The sequence below is a fragment of the Mustela putorius genome, unplaced genomic scaffold (assembly GCF_011764305.1).
Source record: "Mustela putorius furo isolate JIRA1106 unplaced genomic scaffold, ASM1176430v1.1 tig00000876_pilon_pilon_pilon, whole genome shotgun sequence".
NCBI lineage: Eukaryota > Metazoa > Chordata > Mammalia > Carnivora > Mustelidae > Mustela > Mustela putorius.
Window position 1 is genome coordinate 5335291 of NW_025421506.1, and position 15734 is coordinate 5351024.

General features: G+C 44.5%; 1 long non-coding RNA gene across 1 annotated transcript; it reads left to right on the forward strand.

Moving 5' to 3' along the window:
* Positions 1 to 963: 963 nt before the first annotated feature.
* On the forward strand, positions 964 to 15183 carry LOC106004176. The gene is made up of 3 exons (XR_001177087.2): positions 964 to 4169; positions 8769 to 8891; positions 13028 to 15183. It is a non-coding gene; the product is annotated as an uncharacterized LOC106004176 (long non-coding RNA).
* Positions 15184 to 15734: the final 551 nt, after the last annotated feature.

Here is a 15734-nt window from a genome sequence, read left to right on the forward strand (position 1 = left end):
AATCTCTTGAGTTCTTTGTTAAAAATGTAGCTTCGTGGGCCTGACTTATACCCATTGAATCAGACTCTCTGGGACTTGGGCTCAAGAATTGGTATTTTCAATAAATGATACTTACTCATCTTTAGTTTTTTAAAAAAATACTTTGGTATTAACCCTAAAGTAAACATGTATGTAGCTATCACCTTGGTCAAGAAATAGAACTTGATTATCAACCATGCAGATACCTCCTCATGCCCCAACAGCTCCCCAAAGGTAACTAAGATCCAGATTTTATGATGATCTCTATTTTGCTCTTTCTTAGGATTTGTGATTTCATGTTTAGGGATACCTTTAAGCATGTATCCTTAAACACTGTAGTTTAATTTTGTCTGTTTTTTTGTTTGTTTGTTTTGAGTTCTATATGAATGGAGTCATACACACTGTAGCTTGGGCAATGGATTTTTTTCCCTGCCTCGCCATTATGTTTATGAAACTCATCTGTGTTATTGCCCGTAGTTGTAGTTGTGTTATATCACACAAGCTCTAAAACATAATTTATGTATCTAGCCTACTGTCGGTGGGCACTGGGTGGTTTCCGGTTTAGGACTGTTATGAATAATGCTGCTTTCAACATTCTTTTTTTTTTTTTTTTTCAGATTTTATTTATTTATTTGACACAGAGATCACACATAGAGAGGCAGGCAGAGAAAGAGGGAGAAACAGGCTCCCCGCTGAGCAGAGAGCCCGATGCGGGCCTCGATCCCAGGACCACAACCCGAACCGAAGGCCGAGGCTTAACCCGCTGAGCCACCCAGGCGCCCCTACTCTCAACATTCTTGCGTATGTTTTTATTGGTTATACAGTAAGTGTGGATTGCTGGGTATGCTTATCTGTAACATTAGTAGATAATGCAAACTGCTTTACAAAGTGGTTATTGCAAGAACCTTTATCTATATCTATATATATTTTTAAAGATTTTATTTATTTACTTGAGAGACAGTGAAAGTGAGAGGGAGAGGGAGAAGCAGACTTGCCCTGAGTGAAGAGCCCAATGAAAGTCTTGATCTCAGGACCCTGAGATCGTGACCTGAGCCAAAGGCAGACACTTAACCCACTGAGCCACCCAGGCACCCCAAGAAACTTTATATTTTTGCAGAGTGGAAGGTGGAAACAACCACAGTGAGCTTTATATGTAATTCATTGTTATTTCCTTCCCCCAGTTTATAGAGGTACTGGAGGGATTTGTTTTCAACCGGAGTTTTGTTGGTTTAATTCCCCCTTTGTTGCAACTTTCTGATCTGTCTAGAAATGAAAATGGATATACACAAGAACCTGCTATGTGCCAGGCATAGTGTTAGGTTCTAGGAACACAATGGTGAACAAAATAGGGAAGAGCTCAAGCTTTGAGAAGCTTTAAGTCTAGTGGGGAAGTGACATAAACCAGAGAAGATAGGAGAAAATACATAATTACAAACTTTGAGACAGTCTGCACGGAAAGAACCAGTGCCGGGAGAGTAGGAAAGGCTGGGGATGGGATGTACCATGTAGGCTTGTGGGTATGGGGAGGGAGTGGGAGAGAGCCTGGCTTGAAAGTGGCAGTTAGCTCAGAGCTGAGTAAATCTCATGAAGAGTCAGTGAAGGACATTCCAGCAGATAAGATGTTCTCTTGTGTGGGCTCTGAGAAAAACAGGAGGTTGGCCTGTAAGGAATTGGAAGGGAGACATAATGGAGCGTGGTGGAGGGTATGTGAGATGAGCCCGGCAAGGTGGGCAGGCCCCTGGCATGGCGTGTCAATGTGGCTCAGCCTGCTGCCCCGTTGAAACGTTGGCTCTGGCTACTACACAGAGAATAGCTTGTCAGAGGCCAGGCATGGAAGCAGGCAGGCAGGCCAGTCAGGAGGCTACTGCAGAGACTGGGCCAGAGATGATGTCCAGCTGGACTCAGATGTTGCCAGGAGGCTTGGAAAGATGTGGATGAATTTAAGAAACATGTTGGAGTTGGAATGGAGAAGTCTGGTAATGGATCATCTCTGAGAAGAGAGGGACAAGGGTAAAGAATATAATTCCCAGGTTCCTGGCCTTAGTACCTGCACGAGAGGAATTGTCCTTGATTAAGAATGGGGACATCTTTTTCATGGACATCAGATTCCTGTTATAGTGCTCAAGACCTACTCTATCCCCATCCTCCTGATATTTTTCTATACTCAGTCTCAAAATAAAAGAGATCTAGTTTTGGTTAACCAACTTTCTTTCACCTTCTTCCATCATTATTTCTTATTGACTGAGTAATTATTGTATGCTCGTTGTGTCCAGAGTTTCTCAGTCATGGTTTTCATGTGTGAATTAGTCAATGGGTTTTGTGTATAAGTCAACCTCCAGATTTAAAATAAGGGTAGGCTTCCCTGACAGGGAAACCAGATCTAGACCTGGTTCTTGGAACAAAAGCAATTGCTTAAAAATTACCTTTTTTTTTTTTTTTTTTTAAGGGGACTAGTTAAGAAACATGGAAAACTTATGTTAAAACCTAATTAAAAAAAATTAAAAAAAGGTCTGAACGGAGAGATGTAAAAGAAATGACAGAAAAAAAACTAAACAACTCAAACTCTTCACTAATGAATTGGACTACACAACATTTTCCATTCAAATTTTTTTCTTAAAAGAATTTTAGCTATTTTGAGGCCATTTGAAGTGGGCCTCCTGTATTAAAACATAAGATATATTTAATTTCTTTAAGATGAGCTCCTTTGAACATAGAGATATCAGAAGTGTTTTTAGGGTAGAGTTTGTGAGGAAATTCTGAACTTTTCAGACTGGCCTATCTAGTGTATTTAAAAAATTTGGTTCAGGTTCCTTAGCTGGACCATCAGAGTCGTCCTTGGGACCCTGGAGTCTTAGCTGGTCATTTAGAAGCACTGGAGAAGAGAGAAAAATATGAACGGATTGTGTAGCCATCTACCTGCGGCTCATTGCATGTAACCATGAAGAGGTCAGATTTACTTAATGGCGAACAACAGAACCCACTCAGCTAGTTTCAGGAGAGTTAGGGCAGAATTTCCAGGAAGACCAGGGAGCTAAGCTTGGGTACTATATAGGAACAAGCAACCAGAAGAAGCACCAATCCCACAAGGAGACTTTTTAGCAGAAACCTCACAGCCCCCACTGCCAGCTAACCAGACCACGTTGCTGGGACCACAGAGAAGCCCTTGGCCTCTAGGAGAACAGACACCTCCATATCTCCGTGCTTGCTGCAGATCCCATGTCCCTCACTCCGTGCCGCCTTCCATCACTCTTTGCTGCTTTCCAAGCCTCTCATGGATGCATCTGTTTGGTATAATCTAGAACGCTTGCTTACGCCCAGAAGAATGCAGACAATAATCCGTTCCAACTGGAGAGCAAGTGCTTCTTAAGGGAGTCTGGGAAGGACGGATCTCCCTCTTTTGGCCTCTCCAGATCAAGAGTGTATACCAGACAGTGTTGGAGGTGATGTTTGAAATAATATGCAGTATCTGCCACAGACGACGAACAAAATCACCAAAAGAAACGATCTTCTCAAATCGCTGGTCTCCTTCTCCCAGCACCAATTCCACTCAGAAGATAACATTTACCTGGGTCTTGCCTCCATTTCCCAAACATGTCCTTGCAGGCGTTCCCTCTGTCAGCATGAGCTCTGTGCCACTCTGACAGAGCACGTGGGGACACGTCCATGTGTAACCAGGAGACTCAGACAACCTGACCCCTACTTTCTGTGAAAGGCCCCTGGACACCAAACAGTCGAGCAGGTTTTTTTTTTTTTTTTCGTCCATGGCCTTTCTCCTCCCTGACTTCTGTTAGGTATTTCAATTTAGGCCAGATCATGGACCAGAGGGTATTTCTCATTTTTGGAGTGTAGTTCTAGAGTTTACTCTAAGATAATATAAAATGTTAGGTGTAATGGATATATTTCCGGTGATGCTACTATAATTTTGAAACTCAAGCTTTCCCCATTCACTGCAACTTCCCCAATTATGTTTCAAATAATTAAATTTTAAAGAAAAAGGGATAACCTAAAATGTGGATAGTGGCCACAATGCTCACTGTCTTGTTTCATGGTATCATGGTGGAGACAAAGGGGTTTTAAAAACTTCTTGGGACTTTCTGTTTTCCAGTTCGGCAGGTAAGGAGCTTGGGACCACCACTCTGTCCTCACAGCAGGTAAGAACGTGAACACATGGAAAAAAATCAACAACTCTTCTTTTTCTTTTTTCCCCCAAAGATTTTATTTATTTGTCAGAAAGAGAGCACAATGGGATGCCTGGGTGCCTCGGTCAGTTAAGTGTCTGTCTGTCTTGATTTCAGGGTCCTGGGATTGAGTCCTGCATCAGGCTCCTTGCTAAAGGGGAGCCTGCTTCTCCCTCTGTCTGTTGCTCTCCCTGATTGTGCACTCTCTCTCTCTCTGACAAACAAACAAATAAAAAAGAAGGTGACATTAAAAAAAAAAGAAAGAAAGAAAGAAGAAAGAGAGCACTAGCAAGGGGAACTACAGGAAGAGAAGTGAGGACACAGGGTGAACCACTGCCCCAGGTGAACAGAAGAGGTCACGGCTCATAGGCACAGAGCCTAGCAGAAGCTGTGTAAGAACCAGTGCCACATGGGAGAACAGCAAACATGACTGATACATGGTGGGAAGCTCAGTGTAGACAAGTCTGAGTTCAAAACTCCCCAGGGAGACCCTTCACACGTTTGTGAGATCTACCCATGTGAGCTTGACTATGTCCTCACAGTAAACATGAAATATCCGGGGTGGGGGTGGCGGGGAATTCCCTTATCTAGCAGGGGAGGAGAGAAGGAACCATTTTGAAATGCGCCAGGGCCCTTAGCTCTTCTAAACAAGGCCTGCTGTCAGGACAGACTACTTTACCAGAGCCTAACCTGGGAAAGGAAATACCCAACTCCAGCCCACTTGAGCCACCCTGTCTTACTTAAGAAGAAAAAAAAATGAGCAACACGTGAAGTTCAGAGTCCAGGGGCATCTCCATGTACAGTCCAGTCCTCACCCCATATCTCACTACCGACTTACTAAAGGCCTATTTATAGCAGTCCCTTGTACCCAGTACCTCACATCCGGCTATCAGGAATAAATTATAAGGCATACGAAAAGGTTAAAAAAAAAAACAAATTGAAGAAATGGCGCAAGCATCAGTACCAGACGTGGCAGGGATATTGGAATTCTCCAGCTGGGAACTTAAAACAATTATTCTGAGGGCTCTAATGAATGAAGTAGACAGCATGTAAGAACAGAGGAAGCAGAGAGATGGAAATCCTTAGAAACAATAACAACAACAAAAACAAGTCAGAGATCAAAAACACTGTGACAGAAATAAAAAATTCTTGGATCCAAGATGGTGGTTGCAGTCCCAGACCCTTGTGTTGAAGACCCCAGTGCTGCCGCTGTGGGTGTGGTGATTTAGAGCAGTGCTAGCATCCCCCCCCCATCTGATAGGAAGAGAACAGCACTATGTGGACAAGGATTGATTTCAACTGGAGTCCAAGCAAGAAAGATCCTGATGGCTAAAAATGTAAATACTCCCATGACTTCCTCAAGGATGAGTTTGATGTCTGGTTTGACAATATCATCATATACCCCAATACTGCCCCAGAAATTGCATTCTCTGAAGCAGATGGGACAATAGTAAATGTCTAATTGATGACTTCAAGCTTTTGAACCAGGAACCTGATCATGTTTATTGGCTCATCTCATGGCTCTGGGCCTGGGCCCTTGGTTAGCAGTCGAAATCCTGGATCTGATTTAGAAGCATGAAGAAGGGGGTGCCTACATGGCCCAGACGATTAAGAGGCTGCCTTCGGCTCAGGTCATGACCCCAGGGTCCTGGGATCAAGTCCCATACTGGGATCCCTGCTCAGCGGGGAGTCTGCTCCTCCCTCTCCCTCTGCTGCTCCCACTGCTTGTGCTCTTTTGCTCTCTCTGTCAAATAAATAAATAAAATCTTAAAAAAAAAAGCAGAATGAAGAAGGGTAAGACCAGTGAAGATCCAAGCTTGAGACAGAAAAGAGAGTCCTTTGGTAGCTTTGATACTTACTTCCTAGGTCTTATTCGTGGTTCAGCTTCTAATAAGACCTGAGCTCTAACACGCCCCCTCCCACCCTAACCCAGTTTCCCTGAAGAGTTACAGCAGGCACTGATGCAAAAACCAGATTTGTTGCTGGGTTTCACATCGGGGTGCCCATGGAGGAAGCAGATAGGACTGGGCCCATCAAAAACAATAAAGTGACTTATAGCCTCTCCTTGCTTAGGGGAGTGGAGAATTCTGGAGATGGGTGGTAGTTGAAAGTTAATAGAGAACCTTTTTGGCTTTGGGAAATAAACTGCTGATAAAAGCAGTTCTTGTTTTTTTTTTTTTTTTTTTTTTTTTTTAAGATTTTATTTATTTATTTGGCAGAGAAAGAGGCAGGTGAAATGGCAGTTAGAGAGAGAGGGAGAAGCAGACTCCCACTGAGCAGGTAGCCCTATGTGGGGCTTGATCCCAGACCCCAAGATCATGACCTGAGCTGAAGGCAGATGCTCAACAGACTGAGCCACTCAGGTGCCACAAAAAGCTGCTTACCAGTTTAAAAAAAAAAAAAAAAAAAAGGTATTGGAGGAGGAAGAGGAAGAAGAGAATCTTTAGCAAATTATTAATAAAATTGTGGCTCTCTGGTATGTATTTGGTGTGTTCTCTCCCTAATAAAAGTCATAGAAATAAGCCAGGGAGAACTTAGGAAAGCCAACATATCATATATTTTTGTTGAAGAAAGTCATTTATTTATTCACTACCTTTTAGAATGTGTTTAATTTTAAAGTCTGCATTTTTTTTCTTTTTCTTTTTCTTTTTTTAAAAAATATTTTATTTATTTTATTTGACAGAGAGAGAGATCACAAGTAGGCAGAGAGGCAGGCAGAGACAGAGGGGCAAGCAGGCTCCCTGCTGAGCAGAGGGCCCGATGTGGGGCTCGATCCCAGGACACTGAGATCATGACCCAAGCCGAAGGCAGCAGCTTAATCCACTGAGCCATCCAGGCGCCCCTTAAAGTCTGCATTTTTAAGAAGGGCTTTCATATTGGTGCAAAGGAGGAAAACGTCAACTCTTCTAAAAACCTATTCCAGCAGAAACTCTGCATTTCCACACCATTTTTAGAAAAGCAGATGTGCTTAATCTGCCACAAATGATTCTTCATAAGCCATTCCTGGCTCCTCTGGTCTGATTTTTCGTTTTAGAATCCAGCAGAAAATGGAATAAAAGTTCACAAGGTGGTTCTTTGGACCCCAGGTCCAAGGTGCTCTTAGGCTGGCTCAGGTAGATGAGGGGTGTTGAGCCCCCCATGTCAGCAAAGGAGCCAGGCTCTCTAGAGGTAACATAGGGGATCTGGGGTATACCTGGGGCTCCTTCCCTCATGTAGCATTGCTCCTGAGAGTGCCGGCATCTTCTCAGGAATGTCCTACCTTCTCCTGGGCTTGGCCTCTCTCTCTCTCAGCCTCTCCTACTTCTACTGGTGTCTCCTTGCTCCTCTTTTCTTTATTAACTGGCCCTTCTCCATTCTACTCATGTTGTTTTCTTCCTCAATACGTGGCTTCTTTATAACTTCAGTGTGCTCATGGCCTCCGGTGGCTTCTCCTGTATTTCATGTGTTTCCTCTTTCTGCATTCAGCTTGGGTCCTCTCTTTTCTCAAGTAAAGTTTGCGAGAGTGAGGGTGCCCATTGGCCTAGCTCATTCTCACCTCCGTCTGATCTTGTGGGTGGCTTGGGAGCGGGCCCATGATTGAACACATGGTTCCTAGGTCTTTGGAGAGAGTGGGGCCCGTGTGAGCCTTGGACTCTGGGATTCCTGAACTCACTATTGCTTTTAAGCTGAATCCATAACATTCCCCTGGATCCATCTTTGTGATAGAAAGAAAAACCAGAGAGCAAGCACTATTTTCCCAACCTAGTTGAAAAGGAAGCAAATGGTAAGGTAGAAATATTGATTGCCTTATTCTTGATTCCTGGAGAATTTGGGATAAAATCAGTCTCTTTATTTTACTGGGCTTCAGTCTAGTTCCAAGAATTCACTCTCTTCCATGTTCATCAGGTCAAACTCAAAGTGTAAGTCTGTTGACTTTCTCCTGGGAGCCACAAGTCCTCTGCTGGAAGGGGCTGGAACACTTCCCCCTCCACGTGTCACCTTGGCACTTTCCTATTGTGTTGACCCAGCTGAGGACACTGCATTGGAAACTCCCTGAGATTGGGCTGGGGGAATCTTGACCTACGAGTGTCTGCAAAGGGAGAGTATGGCCGGTACCTCATATCATTTAGGTTTTAGGTATCTTCATCTGTCTGTGGCTCACTCCTGAGACACGCAGTCACTTGATGATGTTTCTTCTTCTTTGTGAGCATTTGCTTTCCCCAGTGTCTCCTAACCTTGTCCTGTCCTTTTGTTTCTGTCAAAGTCCCCTCTGCCAACCTGTAGTTGTTTCATTGAGGGAGCAATGAGCCTGCTACGTTCAGCCCAGCAGGGAGAACCTGTTATGGGGTATATGACGGGACAGGGAGGAACTTTTGTGAGGCATGCATGAGCTTTCATCTCTGCTTACCTCCTGAGCTTCTCCCCTACATTCCCATCTCCTGCTCCCCCTGAACTACTTGTGTTACTGGCTACCTGCCGTGTCACTTGCTCCTGAGTTCCGTCTGGGACAGGTTCTCATTCTATTTGCCTTTTTCACTCTTTGCTGTTGCTTCTTCCAAGCAGCCTGTCCTGATTCCTCTCTTTCCGGAACAGGCCTGAATTCTCTGCCAGCAACAGCCATGTGCTCCTGAGGCATCCAGTACATCTCCTCTTTGCTGTCATTGACGCTCATTCCCTGGAGCGAGGACTCCTGGAGTGCTGTATCCCCAGTGTTTGGTGCGTGGAAAATGCTTAGTAACCCTTGAGAATGGTGGAGGGTTTGAGTGGAATCTTCTCGTTCGCTCTGGATTTGGGGTGATATTATGCATTCCGGTAGGAAACACTTGTGGTGCTTCTTTAGTAACAATAGCCAGAATTTCTAGAACGACATGTTATATCCTCAGTGCCCCATTAAGTGCTAGCATGTATCACAGGTTCTTATCTCTGTCACTCTTTTCAACCAGTGAGGTAAACACTATTTTTAACTCCATTCTACAGACTGGGAGATCTGGGCTTGGAGGGGGAAAGGAAAGGCCCAGACCACCCAGCAGGTGGAACCTGACCCCAACCCTCTCTGCACGCTCTGACTTCTGCTGCCATCAGGCCCTGGGGCTCCTCCAATCAGCTTAGGGGTTAGGGACCTACAAGAGACTTGAGATGAAGCTCTTGGTGTCTTGGAAGTCCCTTTGCTTTCCATACCTTGAAAGTGTCTTCAGCTTACACAAACAAGTAAGCAAACAAACAAACAAAAACAGCAGGGTATCCTGCCAACTGAGGTGTGGTATTTTTTAAAAAAAGTTGTAATTCTTATTAATTTCTTATTCCCCTCCTCTGTTTTTGGTTGCCTTTTGTTGCCTCTTTATGCAAATAATACCAGAGTGCATTTTTCTTTCTCAGGGATTCAGATGAATTAGGAATACATGGAGAAAACTGGGAAAAGCCTTTCACCACTGACTTCTCCTCACTGGGATTCCATTTCCTTTTTCGGAGATAACCATTGTTAACAGTGTGGAGTGGGTCCCTCAAATCCCTTTCCTGTGCATTCGCACACATAGGTGTGGCCATGGGGTAAAGCTCTCTTTCCATAGAAGGGGCATGATGCTCTGCACGTGGTTTTGTCACTTGAATTTTTTTTTCCTGCTGGACGTTGTATGTTGGAGATCAATCTCACTGTATTTAAGAGCTCATAGTACTTACATCTTTTGACTCTTCCCTTAATGATGGAAATGTGGGGGGTTCCCAGAAAGATGGCAAATCACAGCTTGCTTCTTCTCTGCAAAAGTGTTTATTTATTTTGCTTTAAAAATGCTCAAGAAGAATGCTCGTTTCTTATTGGGCTTTACTGCTCCTTTCACACACTCATACAATTAGTGCCACTCACTTTCTAGAATGTGGAATGTAGTCCACTTTGTTTTGGTAAAATTAGTGACTGACAATGTCTTCCCTCAGCCTTTCCCCTCCCGGCTGAGAGAGGCCCAGTCTATTGTGCTCCTGGAAGTCACACAGGATGTTGTTACACTTGGCTACCCAGTGGCACAAAGGTCTCCTAAATTAGGCCCAGCACTAGCTGAGTCCGTGTTTGCTTTTCAGATACCGACCATTGACTGGCACAGGGTTGCTACCTGCACAATCAGGGCTTCCAGGTGTGTGTGTGTAGATGTGTGGTGTGTATGTGTGGTGCGTGTAGTGTGTGTGTATGTGTGGGGTCTGTGGTATATGTGTACATGTGGTATGTGGGTAGGTGTACACGTGGTATGTATGGTATGTATATGGTCTGTGTAGTGTGTGTGGTATGTATGTGTGGTGTGTGAAGTGAGTAGTATATATGTGTGTGGTGTGTATGTACATGTGCTGTGTATAGTGTGTATATGTGTGTGTGGTATGTGTGTGATGTGTATGTGTGGTGTCTGTGTGTCTGGTATGTGTGTGTGGTGTGTATGTGCATAGCAAGTGTGTGCTGTGTGTGTGTGTGTGGTGTGAATGTGTAACATGTGTAGTGTATGTGTATGGTGTGTATGTGTGGTATGTATGTATGGTGCATGTGTGGTGTATGTAGCACGTGTATGTGTAGTGTGTGTATGTAGAGCGGTGTGTGGGGTGTGTATGTGTAATGCATGTGTGTGGTGTGTATGTGTGGTGTGTGCCGTGTGTAGTATATATGTGTGTGGTATGTATAGTGTGTGTGCATGTGTGTGGTGTGTATGTGTAGTGTGTGTGGTATGTGTATGTGCGGTGTGTGTGCTGTGTGTGGTGTGTGTATATGTGTGTGTGTGGTGTTTCTGTGTGGTGTGTGTGCGTGGACGTGGACAGCAGCCCCTCCTCCGCAGGGGCACACTCCTGTGAGGGTCTGGCTCCAGGGGAAGGAGGTTACACAGGAGTCAAGCAATAGAGGGACATTGCTCCAGACCCACTCCATTTCGTCACTCTTTGAACAATTATTTCCAAGTCAAGAAGTTAATGAATAAGTATTTCCCATTCTGTATAGCATGTTCTGTAAGGAAACTAGCACTGTGTAACGAATCTGCAGGATCTCCTTGTGAGAAAAGCTTGAGAAAAATATCTTGCTAAGAGGTACCACTATGGAGAAAACACTAGGTAACACATAGCTTGCAAATGAATTTTGGGGTTTAATTTCATGCAAATCCCTGACTTGGACATTTGGTTTCAAAGGCCTGTTGGCTGCACTGTTTTCTGTGATCAGAGAGACACACACCGTTGATGTAACAGCCCGATGTTGATCTTTTTTCTTAATTTGGTTCAGAGTTACAATTTTCTCTTCCATTAGCACCTAGAATTTTCCATTAGAAAATTTCCTTTCCACTGGTGTCCGGAGATGTCCAGACGCTTGTTCCATTAATATTTAGTGTCTGGAAACCACAGCTGAGTCCATGTGCTGCCTCAAGGCCGTTATTTAAAGCCGGCTCACCGCCTTGGGCTCTTAGGATTCTACCTCTGAGATTAGATCCACTATGACACCAGAGCGATCGACCTTTTCATTGAAAAGCTATTGAGAATTGGACTTGGGAATTATAGTCACACAATTTTTAAACTTTCCTCTCTCCCTCCTAACTTCAGGATACTGTTTCTTTTCCCCAAGTGTCCAAGTATTTCAAATTTTATGTATTGCTGCTTTTTCATTTCTTTAAACAATTTTTTTCATATTACATAAGGAATTCACCTCATTGTTTTTTAAAAATTGTAGAAACACATAATATAGAAAGTGAAAACCCCCCTCTCTCTCAGAGATGAGTTTGTTGTTCTTGGGTCTCATGTACTTTGGTTTCACTTTTCTCAGACAATGAAATTTGAAAATAACCCCTAAAAAATACAGAGGTGAATTCACGTATTGATTTAAATATTCATGACCCATACTGCAAGTTTCTAGGGCGTGACTAGTTTCTGAGACAACTATCAAGAGGAAAAAAATAGTATACTGAGGTTAATTTCAGGGACCTTTCAGTAAGTACATAAGGTTTCTTTTATCCTTTGATTGAGGAAATCTGAATTCTTTATTCTATTTCCCTTTGGGGCTGGTAACTGAATGACAATGGACAGCAGAAATCAGATGGAGGTGGAAGGAGCAGTATCAGCTTTTAGTCCTCAAAACACAGGGCTCCTGGGAATCGCTTTAAAGGCAGCTTCTTGGGGGCGGCTCCGTAGGACAGGACCCTGGCCGCAGAGTTCCGCCTCTTGTGTGGAGGGTCTCTGCTGGACCCTAGGGCCTCAGGTAGACACGCAGAGCTGACCGGGCCTTGGCTCTGCCTTCGGAGCTGACTCCCCACCTGCAAGCAGACGGGCCTATCTAACGACTCCCTGCTCCTGTCACCCAGCTTGCAAGCCAGAGCTTCTGGGCCAGGGCCTCCAGGGGCCTCTGGGGGATGAGAAGGCTTCTCTCCTGGAGGGTCCCAGGAGCAGGGCGGGACAAGGCCCCTAGAGGTATGGTCTGGTTTATCAGCAGAGTCAAAAACAAGCAACTTCACCACTGAGGACCTGATAGCAATCTCTGATTCCTCCAGCTTGGCTGTGGGGCTGAGCGGGTAGCTCTTTCCTCCCAGAGCGCCTGCATTTTTTGAGGATGGAGTGAATGTTTGTGTTTTCATGAGGCCATGCGAAAGGAATGTGAATATTAGAAAAGAGCCCTATTTGTTAAAATGATAATTGCTCGAATGCTCTGGAGCCGTCCATATTCGCTCTTCTATGGTCTCATGAAAGCCCAAGGAATAGGGCAATGTCTGACCCTGTTGACTTGGACTTGCCAAGGCCCTTCCAGATGATAGAAATCTGCTGTCATTTCAGTTATAATTTTCACTAATGACTTGGATTTCCCTTTGGCCACCAAATATTTCAAAGTAACTGGTTTTTTTTTTTCACAGCATCCAAGAGCTGGCTAGCCCCATGGCAGTTGCTCAGGCTAACAACGCGGGGTGAGCGTGTGAATAAAATAATAAACAAGTGTATAAACATGCATAATTTATTTGAATCAATATTCATGCCTGATTACACCGTGGGCCGTTTCAGATGTTTGAAAGTCAGGCCTGGCCGGCCCGGCAGACACCCCCTGCAGTAATTCCCTCAGGAAGTGAGCTCACCTCCCCTCCTGGAAGAGCATTTATAAAATGCTTGTGTTCCTCCTGGTGCCAACTCTGCAGGGTTGGGGTCAACTACGAGTTTCAATTACTCCTTCAAACTACTGAGCGAGTCCTTGGGAACAAGCTTGCCTTCTTGGGCCTTTAAATTGGCTTCCTATCTTGCAGATAAAGTGTGGTGCCGGGGCCTTCCCACCAGGGAAAGGGGAAGAACAGCAGACTGAGTGGGCTTGGCCTCTTGTCGTGCTCTCTCTGGACCAAGCGAGGAGGGGTCGGTGCTCTGGTTTAGGGGGATGCTCAGTGGATTCACACATCTGCTTGTTTTGGCTTTAGTCATCTGAAGGTGTCAGGCTCCATTAACAGAGATTTCCATGTTGAACAGCATCATGGGCCTGTGGTCAAGCGTCAAGTCAGGACAGATCAAATCAGACAGACCTGGTGTGAATCTTGCCTCTACGTCTTACCAGCTGTGTGGTTGGGGGCTACTTACTTCACCTCTCTGTGCCTTTGACTTCCTGCCTGTAAGGTGAGGATGATGGGAGGGCCTTCCCCAGCATATTGAAAGAGTTGAGAAGAAGGCTGGACTTGTAAAAGGATGAGTGGGGAAACTACCAGAATCAGTGAAATCCTGGCTCTGTGAGGCTCTGTGTGCGGACACACTATGTGAAGTGCCCTGAGAGGAGGAGGCGAGCCCCTCGTATTTATCTGCACCTGGTTCAGAAGTTTAACACCAGCTAGTGTGTTCTTTACGCCCTGGTCATTTCCTGGCCAAATATTTTTTACATTCCTTCTATGGCATATCAGGGGTAGTAGACAAGCTCTCGTTTTTCATCAGGTCCTAGATTGGCCCCGGGCGAGGCACCCAGACACCCGGAGGCTTACATTCTATCCCTTTCCTGGGTCATCCCAGCAACCCATGTCTTCCCCCTCTTGCAATAATACAGCAAAAACACCTCTGGTAGGCCTAGAGGTCCTAGAGACCATAAAAAGAGACCATAAAAAATGGGACCATTCTGTGTGTGTGCGTGTGTGCGTGCCTGCGTGTGTGTGTGTGTTGGGTGAGTTTTTGAGCTGCAACTTGAGGAAGATTAAAGGGGCTGTTTCTTTGTTCTCTTACTTCCCCCTTCTCTTTCTTTTCAGTGTGGGTGGCGAGGTAAGACTCTCAGGAGGCCTGACTGGGGCTCTGAGGAGCAGAGCAGAGAGCGGACAATGTAGGCAGGCTCTTCCCTCACTTTGTCCCTGCCCGGAACCGGTTCTGAGGGGGGGACCTCCATCAAGATGCTGGAGGGAGTGCCCCGCCTGAGAGAGGTTCCATAACCTGGAGACATGGCCACCGGCGCAGATCCTGTCAGATCAGAGGTGCGGTGGCAGTTACGTGGAGAAGGGAAGCAGCAAAGTGGTAGTGGAGGGTGGCAGAAGCAGACACAGGCCTGGAGGGAGGACAAGAATGAGAAGCCAGGAGGTAGAGAAGTCATGAGGTGCAGATATGGGGCGGGGGAAATAGAGAGTAGAAAGTAGAAGCAGGGACTCTGGAGCCAAGTATGGTGACAAGTGGCTTTGAGAGTCCCTCTGGACCATTAGATCCACTGTGAATGGGGATGGGCAGGAACAGGATTTCATTTCTCACTGAGGGTTGATTAGATGGATGTGTTTTTGTAAACTCCCCCTGTTTAAATCACAGCTTCTCCAGCTGCCATCTGTGCATCTCTGGAGGTCCACAGACCCGGTCTCTGCGGTCTGCAAGGTTTCTGAGAATAAGCCTGGCTTAGAGGCAAATTGAAATAATTAATATATTCACATTCAGGATCATTTCAACTTACACGAATACTGTAGCCACTGGCTGCGTGTGCCTACTGAGCACTTGAAATACAGCTAATAGAAACTGAGCTGTGCTCTAAATGTAAAACAGATTTCGGAGTCTTAGTAAGAAAAAAATATATAAAATATCCCATTGGTAAGTTTTTGTACTTATTATCTCCTTGAAATGATAACCTTTTGGTTATATTGACTTAAATAAAATATATTATGAAAATTAATTCTGTCCATCTCTTTTCGTTTTCTTAATGTGGCTACTAGAAAATTAAAAAAATTATATGCAGTATGTGGCTTGTATTATATTTCTATTGGATTATGCGTTCTCAAAGGGATGATATCGTTCCTTATGGGGCAGGAACTGATTCTTATGGAGTATGGTGAAAAAAATTATAATCTCTTAAAATCTTTTTTTCTATATGTAAAGCACAGATACACATACAGCATATAAACAGATACACCATATGTCTGTGGTATTAAAATTTCATGAAGGGTGATTTGGGAAAAAATGTCTAAAGAAGCTCCTTGAATGGATAATAATGAAAAAATTGAGAAGCAGCGATCTTAGATGAACATCTTATAACCCAAGAACTGCTATGTATGCATAAGCTTGTGTCTGCATTTATGTCTGCGATCATATCAGTGCCAAAAAGATATTTTAGTTATCTTGAGTTAATAGGTG